The sequence below is a fragment of the Mus caroli genome, chromosome 10, assembly GCF_900094665.2.
Source record: "Mus caroli chromosome 10, CAROLI_EIJ_v1.1, whole genome shotgun sequence".
Classification (NCBI taxonomy): Eukaryota; Metazoa; Chordata; class Mammalia; order Rodentia; family Muridae; genus Mus; species Mus caroli.
The window spans coordinates 89,169,408-89,178,295 of NC_034579.1; the positions used below are offsets into that span (position 1 = coordinate 89,169,408).

General features: G+C 42.5%; 1 pseudogene; it reads right to left on the reverse strand.

Moving 5' to 3' along the window:
- Positions 1-7,669: 7,669 nt before the first annotated feature.
- On the reverse strand, positions 7,670-8,532 carry LOC110302736 (annotated as a pseudogene).
- Between the last annotated feature and the right edge of the window lie 356 nt (positions 8,533-8,888).

Genomic DNA, 8,888 nt, shown 5'->3' on the forward strand with positions numbered 1-8,888 from the left:
TCTTCTATTAGTTCAAGGACAGCTTGCTTCATAGAGCTAGCTCTAGGACAGCCAGCACTACACAGAGAAACCCTATTGTAGTAACAATTTTGGAATTTTGGTTTCTTTTTTTAAAAAAACAGAAATATTATAAGAAAAAAATTTTTTTTAATCCTAGGTATGTGGAAATGGAGATGTGTCAGATTACCCACAACAACTGACTATGAGTTGCCTCGTGTTCTAGCAGGGGCATGATTTTATCAGAGGCAGATAGTTTCTGCAATTGTGTATGTTTGGAATCCTGGGGACTTTTCAGGGGTACATAAATGTTAGAGCCCTGAGAGGCAGGGTGGGTTGTTGGTTGTTGATTTTTTTTGCTGTTGGTTGTGGCTTGTTATGTAGTCATGCACAAATAAGAAAGAAGAAATTAGATATCCCAACAGCGGCAAAGATCAAACTTGTCCCAAGGAAGTCTAACGACATCATTGTCCCATTTCCTCCTGTCCTTTCTTTTCTAGTGTTAGGGGGTTGGGAGTGTGGAGAAGGGTAGAAAAGAGTGGGAGAAAGAAGCCACAAAGTAGCAAAAGACAGCTACATCTTATCTCCAGATTTTAAAAAGAAAAGAAACAAACGAGCTGAAGATACGGAGATATGGGGATGCATCAGATTACCCACAACTATGATTTGCCTCCTGCTCTAGTCCGGGCATTAGTGACTGGGCATCTCCCTATCAGCCTTGGACTGCCCTGACTCCCACCCTGACAAGGTAATTGAAAGTTCCCCTACCCCTTCTCCCACCTTCCATCCCAAGAATAGCAAAGTCTCACAGAAAGATCACACTGCAATGATATCATCCTCCGACCGATAAGGACCCACTCAGGCCACCTTTGCAGAACCAGAACTGAGGCAGGAGTCAGCTAGAGTCCAGTCTGACGAAGACTGGCCCCTGCACTGCTTCTCCATTTAACCCAAAAATTCACCATGGGCTGCGATGCCCACTAGCCATCTCAGCATAGCTAAACGCTAACTAAAATGGTTTCACCAAGACCCCCAGAATGGAACATTTGCCCTGCGTGGTTACTAACATGGTTAGTAATTAACTATGGTAGTTAGTAACTAACTTAGTAAGTAACTAACGTGGTTACTAATGTCTCAGTCACTGCTCGGTTGCTGTGAAGAAACATCATGACTTAGGCATCTTATAAAAGGAGACATTTAATTGGGGGCTTGTATCAACATGCAAAGATTTATAGCAATGAAAACCTTAAACCTGTATCAATATGCAATAATCCATATCAATGTAAACAAAATAACCTTATTTGAGAAAAGCAATAGCTCTACATTGATGATGAGCTACCCTTTTATTCTGTTATTCCTAGATGATAACTCTATACAGCCTTATCCTAGCAGGAAAGAATCCTTATGTCCATATTCTGCACCCACATGTGGAGCTAAGTAAGATGAGTTATCACGCAACACAATGAAAGAGAACAGTCAGCATGGGCAACCTTGAGGTATCTCAGAAGAATGTGAGGGAATCTGTTACAGCATTTGGGATTAGGCTGGTGCAGTGTACAGCATTTAAGGAAGCAGGCATAGCTCTAGATTGAATAGAGTCAGAGAGCAGGGGTATTTCATGACTGAGAATCCTAAGAAACCTTGGTTCTCCAAGGAGGGCAAACCAAAGCAAGGGTAAAGCTGTAGCCAGTGATCGTTTTTCCTGAGAGAGGGATGTTAGTCATCTTGTGGTTGGCACAATAATTCTATTCTTAACTATGCGAGGTGAATCGTGAAGTGAACATTGGGTGTCTCATTTCATACAGGTCCCAGAGACATTGCCCAGATTCTGTAAGATCATAGACCCAACAGGAAAACACAGGCCTCACTGCCAATGCCGGCTCATCTGGATGTCAAGAGCTCTGGTGTGTGTGTGTGTGTGTGTGTGTGTGTGTGGGTATGGGGGTATGTGAGTATGTATGTGACTGTGAGTTATGTGATTGTGAGTATGAGTGTATAACTGTGCGTGAGTGTATGTGATTGTATGTGTGTGATTGTGTGTGATTGTATAACTTGTGTGAGTATGTATGAGTGTGTAACTGTGTGTGTGAGTGTATGTGATTGTGAATATGTGAGTGTGTAACTTGTGTGAGTGTATGTGATTGTATGGATGTGTGTGAGTATATATGAGTGTGTAAGTGTGTGAGTATATGTGATTGTATGTGTGTGAGTGAGTGTACATGAGTGTCTAAGTGTGTGTGAGTGTGTAACTGTGTGAGTGTATGTGATTGCATGCGAGTGTAACTGAGTGTGAGTGTGTATGAGTGTGTGTATATATATATATGTGAATGTGTAAGTGTGTGTGAGTGTGGGTGTATGTGATTGTGAGTATGTGAGTATATGAGCAAGTGTTATATGAGTGTGTAAGTGTGTAACTGAGTGTGAGTGTGAGTGTATGTGATTGTGAGTATGTGAGTGAGTGTACATGAGTGTGTGTATGTGTGTGTAACTGTGTGTGAGTGTATGCCTCACCCCGTCTCATCCGTCATCACTCATGTTCATTCCTGTACGGATTAGTGGTCAAGTCCTGCTCACATGACTATGTCTGTCTCTCTGAAATCCAGCCTCTTCTCCTATCCTTTCTGCTGTTTTCCTAATCCCGACCATTGTCAGCTGTCATTCTCATCACTATGTCACATAATGGTGTTCCTGGCATTCCATCTTGTTCCTATTGCAATCTGTCCTTCCCTATCCACCCTTTAGCAAGAATGAGGTTTCTAAATGCGTCATCCCCTGCTAAAATTCTTCCTTGGTGGGTATCGACAGCTGTGTGCTAACATTACACGGCAAAAATAAAAATCAGTGCGGTTAGCAATGCAAATAAATGTTCTCCTCTCTTCCCAGCGAGGAATCAAGAAGGGCAGAAAGTATATTTGCATTAAAAATCATCCAAATTTAGAGCCTCTTTTGGTATTCTGATTCTCTCTTAGGGTATTATGACTCAGTGAGAACCTGCTGGACGGCACGGCTACTTAAAAAAAAGAAAAACAAAAAACAAAAAACCTTAATGTGTTACTGGCACCATTAGCACAACGAAAGCATCCTGAGCAAGAAAATTGTGCTCAGTTCTGGATAACACATTCTCAGAGAGATGCTATTAAAAGGATGAATGAATGTATAGTTCAAGGGGGGGACAACCAAGAGAGGGGAGGTTTGGAGAACATGCCATATGGATAATGGGGGGTGGGGGGGGTGGGGGNGGGGGGATGAATAAGAAACATAGAGAGATCTGACAAATGCTTTTGAGTATATAAAGAGCTGTTGTTTGTGAAATGGAGTCCATTTATTTTGTGATTTTAGGGATGGGATCAAGTGTGAGAATTACAAGCCATAGAAACACTGCTTTCATCCCAAAGAAGGAAACACTTTATAATAGACCGCCTAGTAATGGAGTGAAGAACAGAGACTTGTATTAGAAGTGTTTATATCACTAGAGGGAAAACAGGGTCATGCAGACAGCAGCACAGACAATAGCTCTCTCCGGGGAATAGATTCTCTCCTTCCACCTCTATGTGGGTTCTGGGAAGCACAGTTGGTTTGCCAGGTTTAAGCTGTAAGTGCCTTAGCCCACTGAGCAATTTCACCGGCCCGGCCTTCTCAATGAGACCCCAATAGCAGAGGAAATAAGATGAAGAACTGATAAACGGCACTAAATTAAAATGCCTCCACACAGCAAAAGAAACAATCAATAGAAAAAGCCACATTCTACAAAATAAGAAAAAAGGAATCGTATTCATCTGATAAGGAGCTAATATCTAGAGTATATAAAGAACAGTAAAAGAATGAATAATCCAACCAACTGGTAGGCAGATGAACAACAGAGATACTGACCAAATTATTAAAGGGGGCGGGCAATAAACACGTGAAAAACCATCAAGAAAATGCAAATCAGAAAGTACACTGAAGCATCCTAATGTGTATTCATGCTCCACCTCCCCGGCTCGGTGGGCAAGACGGGCCAGACCAAGGTCCCCCACCTTCATCCCAGCACTTGGGGGTGGAGACCGACACTATGAGAGATCCTGTCTCAAAAACAAATATTCCTACATTGTGATTTCATGTGGCCCAAGTCGGAATGGTTTTCATGAAGAACATAAGCAATAATTGCTGGCAAGCTGGCTATTCTTGGTTGGTTGGTTGTTGTTGAGACACTGTTTCTCTGTTTCCTGGGGCTTGCTCTGTAGACCAGGCTGGCCTTGAACTCAAGAGATCCACCTGCCTCTCCCTCCCAAAGGCTGGAACTAAAGGCCTGTGTCAACACTGCCCAGCCCTTTTCTTAAAAGTCTTTATAATTAGGGTTGGAGAGATTGCTCAGTAAGAGCACCTGCTGCTCTTCCATAGAACCCAAGTTCAACTCCTGCATGGCTTGCTTTCTGCCACTGTAGCTCCAGGAAATCTGGTGCTCACTTCTGACTTCCATGGGAACTATGTACACACACACACACACACACACACATACACACACACACACATACACACACACATACACAAACACACACACACAAACACACATACACACACAAACACATACACAAACACAAACACACACACAAACACACACACAAACACACATACACAAACACACACACAAACACACATACACACACACACCACACATACACACACACACACACACAAACACACACACACACAAATAAAAATATACTTGGGATTAAAGATAAAGATGTCTCCTAGAACATATGGAAGCTGTCTTGTATTTGAATATTTTTTCAGCTTTAATGTTACTAAGTGATTAGCTGCAGGCAGGTAAAGTTGAGGAGAGATATAAAATACTTTAATAAGCAGCTTAAAAACTGCAGTTTCTATGCTCAAGAAAACACACAAATAAACTGTCTCAAAATCCTTCCGTCTCAGGAGTTCTGTGGCTACATTTCTATCCTGAGTCCCACAGGGACTCCTTACTTAAAATCCTTCATGCCAGGGCAGTTTGCTTTTACAAAACTATGTGGGGATGGTAAAGAGACCAGGCAGTGCCAGCACTAGGAACCCTGCAAGTCACATAACTTAGTAAGGTCATCAATCCCAGTTGTGAAGGTTACAGTTTAGTAGGAGAAACAGACACAGCAAATGACCACACTAGAAGATGCCTAACTGCCTTGCATGGTGGCACATACCTTCAAGCTCAGCACTCGGGAAACAGAGGCTAGCCTGGCCTACACGGTAAGTTCCGGGCCTGCTAGAGATATGAGACCTCATCTCAAAAAACAACAATGGTGAAAAGGAGGAGGAAGGGGGAGGGGGAGGAGGAAGAGGAGGAAGAGGAGGAGGCGGCAAGCAGCTCAACAATGGGCATGTCAACTGGTTGATGGGTAAAAGTGCTTGCCATGTAAGCCTGATGACCTGAGTTCAGGCCTTGAAACTAACTCCCCAAGTTTGTCTTCTGTCTCTCACACCACACCAGGGTATGCATGAACACACACACATACACACACAGACCAGGAGTCGGGGAACTACCAAACACTTCAGGAGGTAGAAGAGATGGCCGTCAAGCCGGCCAAGTTCAACATCCAGATCCCATATGGTAGAAAGAGAGAAATGAACACCCTCTTCATACATTGAATAAATGTTTACAACAACAACAACCACAAAAGATGAAAAGCAAGCCTACTGGCAGGAACCAAGTCCTCAACTGACGTCTCCCCATGGTCCAGCTCCACTTTCCCACAGTCCTGTGATCCACCTCCAACAGACTCCCATTGCTGGACTCCACTGTTGATGGATGGGCTTCTTGGCCCTGGAAATCAAGAATCTTAACTAATGGGTTCACTTACCTCTGCTGACTGGGACTAGAGTTGTTAGCTTCTTAGGAAGGCACGGGTTTGTGTGACCAAAAGAAGGAGTCACAAAACCCTTAGCCCTTGTGAGGAGGCAACTCAGAGGCACGGTGCTTGCCTGACATGTATAAAGAAAGCCCTGAGATCAATCCCCAACAAAACACACACACACAGACACACACACACACACACACACACGGAGAGACAGACAGACAGACACACACATGGAGAGATGAGAGACAGACAAACACACACCATTTAAAATTAAAAACAAAAAAGAAAGTACAAGGGCTGGAGAGATGGCTCAGTAGTCAAGAGCACTGGCTGCTCTCCCAGGGGACCTGAGTTCAATTCCCAGCAGCACATGTCAGTTCCCAGCTGTCTGTAACTACAGTCCCAGGAGATACAAGGGCACCAGACACCCACGTGTTACTAAGACACATCTGCAATGAAAGCATCCATACACATTAAAAGAAAAATCTTTAAAAAACCATATTTTCTAACAAAAAGAAATCTGATATATCCTTAAATATACATAAGAGATTTCTTTTTATATATGAAAGTACAAAAACAGTTAACAATGCTATCTTTGAGTAAGTCAAGATTTTCTACCTAAACTTAATTTTAAAAAAATGATAGTGAAAAACATCCACAGTTGGAAATGTCATTAGAAAAATATAAGTAGCACGGCTGATATTTATTTAGCAAGTAGCACTGATCTTAAGGATGTTTGAGTTGGCCAGCTAGAAAGCGGATCTTCTCACAACCAGCTGTTGTATAAATACTTAATGATAGACGAGTAGAACGACTTCCGGCAACGACATTATCAAACCACCCTTTCTCAAGTAGCAATGTTCAAATTTCTCTGCCATTCTGGCGTTTCAAAGTCACAACCACAGGGGAAGCAATTCAGGCTGAATGCTGTGTCACAGCGCCCTCTGGCGGTTTCATCAAGAGTGCGTTCCGCAGGTTAAGGAAACACAGCCTCGCCGGCTCTTAGTAGGGCTGCTTTTAAAGTAGCATCCCACACGTGTAATTGTAAATGGCCACTAAGACCTGTAAGTGGTATTTCATGGAAGGGCAGTGAGGAAGGTAGTAGCTTTGTCTCAGCCGTGGAAGCGATAGGAAGATACGGAGGAAGTGCAACTGTGATGGGTTACTATTTGTTTAGAAAACTCAAAATCAGCAACCCATGAAAGACATAATTCAGGAACTACATTAATCTATATTTTCAATACATTAAAGTCTAATTTGCTACAGTACTCACACAGGACTGCGTTTGGCCTTCTAGAGTTCCACACTGGTCAACTCTGGACTCACAGAAACACTTTTTAATCATTTAATTTTACTTACAAGCCTTGTTCTTTCATGCTCATAACTTATCTTGATCTTTGTAAAACTTTTAATATAAGTCAATATAAAATGTTTTCAATAGAAATAGCTTTGTTCAGTATAAATTTGAAAAAGACTAATAGTATTTTAAAGTTAGGAACAAAGTTGGTATTTCTGACAAGCTTGTATCAGACTTACTTTCTTTGATACAATAAAAAAATAGAGAGAACCTAAATGTTCCCATTGGACAAGAGGTTCACATTACTATCAATTATTACTAACCTTTTTCTCTTCTGTTCACTATTCTGTTTTTGTCAGTCTAAGTTTTATTCCAAAAAGTTATGTGTTAAGATTAAGATGTTTATAAAGATGTCCATCATTACAATAAAGCATCCAACTGGACAGACAAGGATTCGATTCAGTATGCAATGTCCTATTTCCCTGATGGGCAACTTAAAAAAGAAAAAACAAGAAAACCTTTCCAGAGTGGAAGGCCAGGACGGCATCTAACAGAATTGGTGCCGCTCAGGAGTTATAAAATCCACGATTTTGTCTATTTCTCCTTTCCATTCCTTCTCCTTCTCCTGCTGAGATTTCCCTTCTTCCTCCTCTTGGTTTTTGGTCAACTGTTCCACTTCCTCTGCCTGAGGACCAGGCTCACGGCCATTCCATTCTCTCCTTAGGGTGGCCATTTCTACTTCTTCAGCTGACAGTTTACTAACATTCATTGTCCTATTTTTTTTTATCACCTTGACAGCTAGAGCAAGTGCCGACTTCAGAGTCCATTCTCCTGCGTTGTAGTCTGGTTTCAACACTGACACAGCTCGGGCACTGCTGTCTCCAATGCTCATGGCTTCCGATCCACTTGGGTCACTCTAACAGAGCTGAAAGTCATGGTGCTTACCCCAGCCAATACACAGCAAGGAAACAGCAACGGAACACCTCCCTCCAAACTGTGCATATGCCTCTGTGATAGCACTGTGCTGTAAACAACTGTGCACGTGGAATTGGCTCCTGTTACTGGAACAAATACCTCTGAGCAATGAATTAGTCAGGACCTTAGCATCAGGTGTTGTGCCTGCCATGCTGCAAGCCATGTCCTCATTAAGTTTATCAACTTTTCCAGAAGAAAAAACAAGCAAACAAACAACTGACTCCATCAAGAAGCTTGTGGCTGTTACACCTCTCTACTGCAAGCCAAACTCCATCATTAGCTAGAATTCCCAAACAGGTGCCTGCATGTCCAATAGCTTCCACAGCATATTCTACTTGGTATTACTAAGAGACCTTCTGGAAAAAATACTGTGGTCCTGGAGTCATGTCTTCGAGGCACGGCTTCTGAACTTGATGTAATTCCGGAAGAAGGCATTGAGGGTGCAGAGCCAAGCTGCTCTGCTCAGCTGGAAAACCAACCTATTAGCTATTCTTTACATTGCGCTTGGCTACTTGGCTGTCCAGTTGCATCGCCTTCGCTATGTACACTTGGTTAGGCATCCATTTTGAAAAAGAAATTATCTTCACTCAATTTTATAACATTCAGACAAACGTTTTAACATTAGTGTGACTAGAACACTTTACCAACTCTCTGGAAGGGCCTGCTGCCAAGACTGATGACTACTAACAACTACGAGTTGTCCTCTAACCTAGTCGTGGGCGTCTGGAGAGCTGGCTCAGCAGAAGAGCACTGGCTACTCTTCCAGAGGACCCAGGTTCGATTCCCAGCAC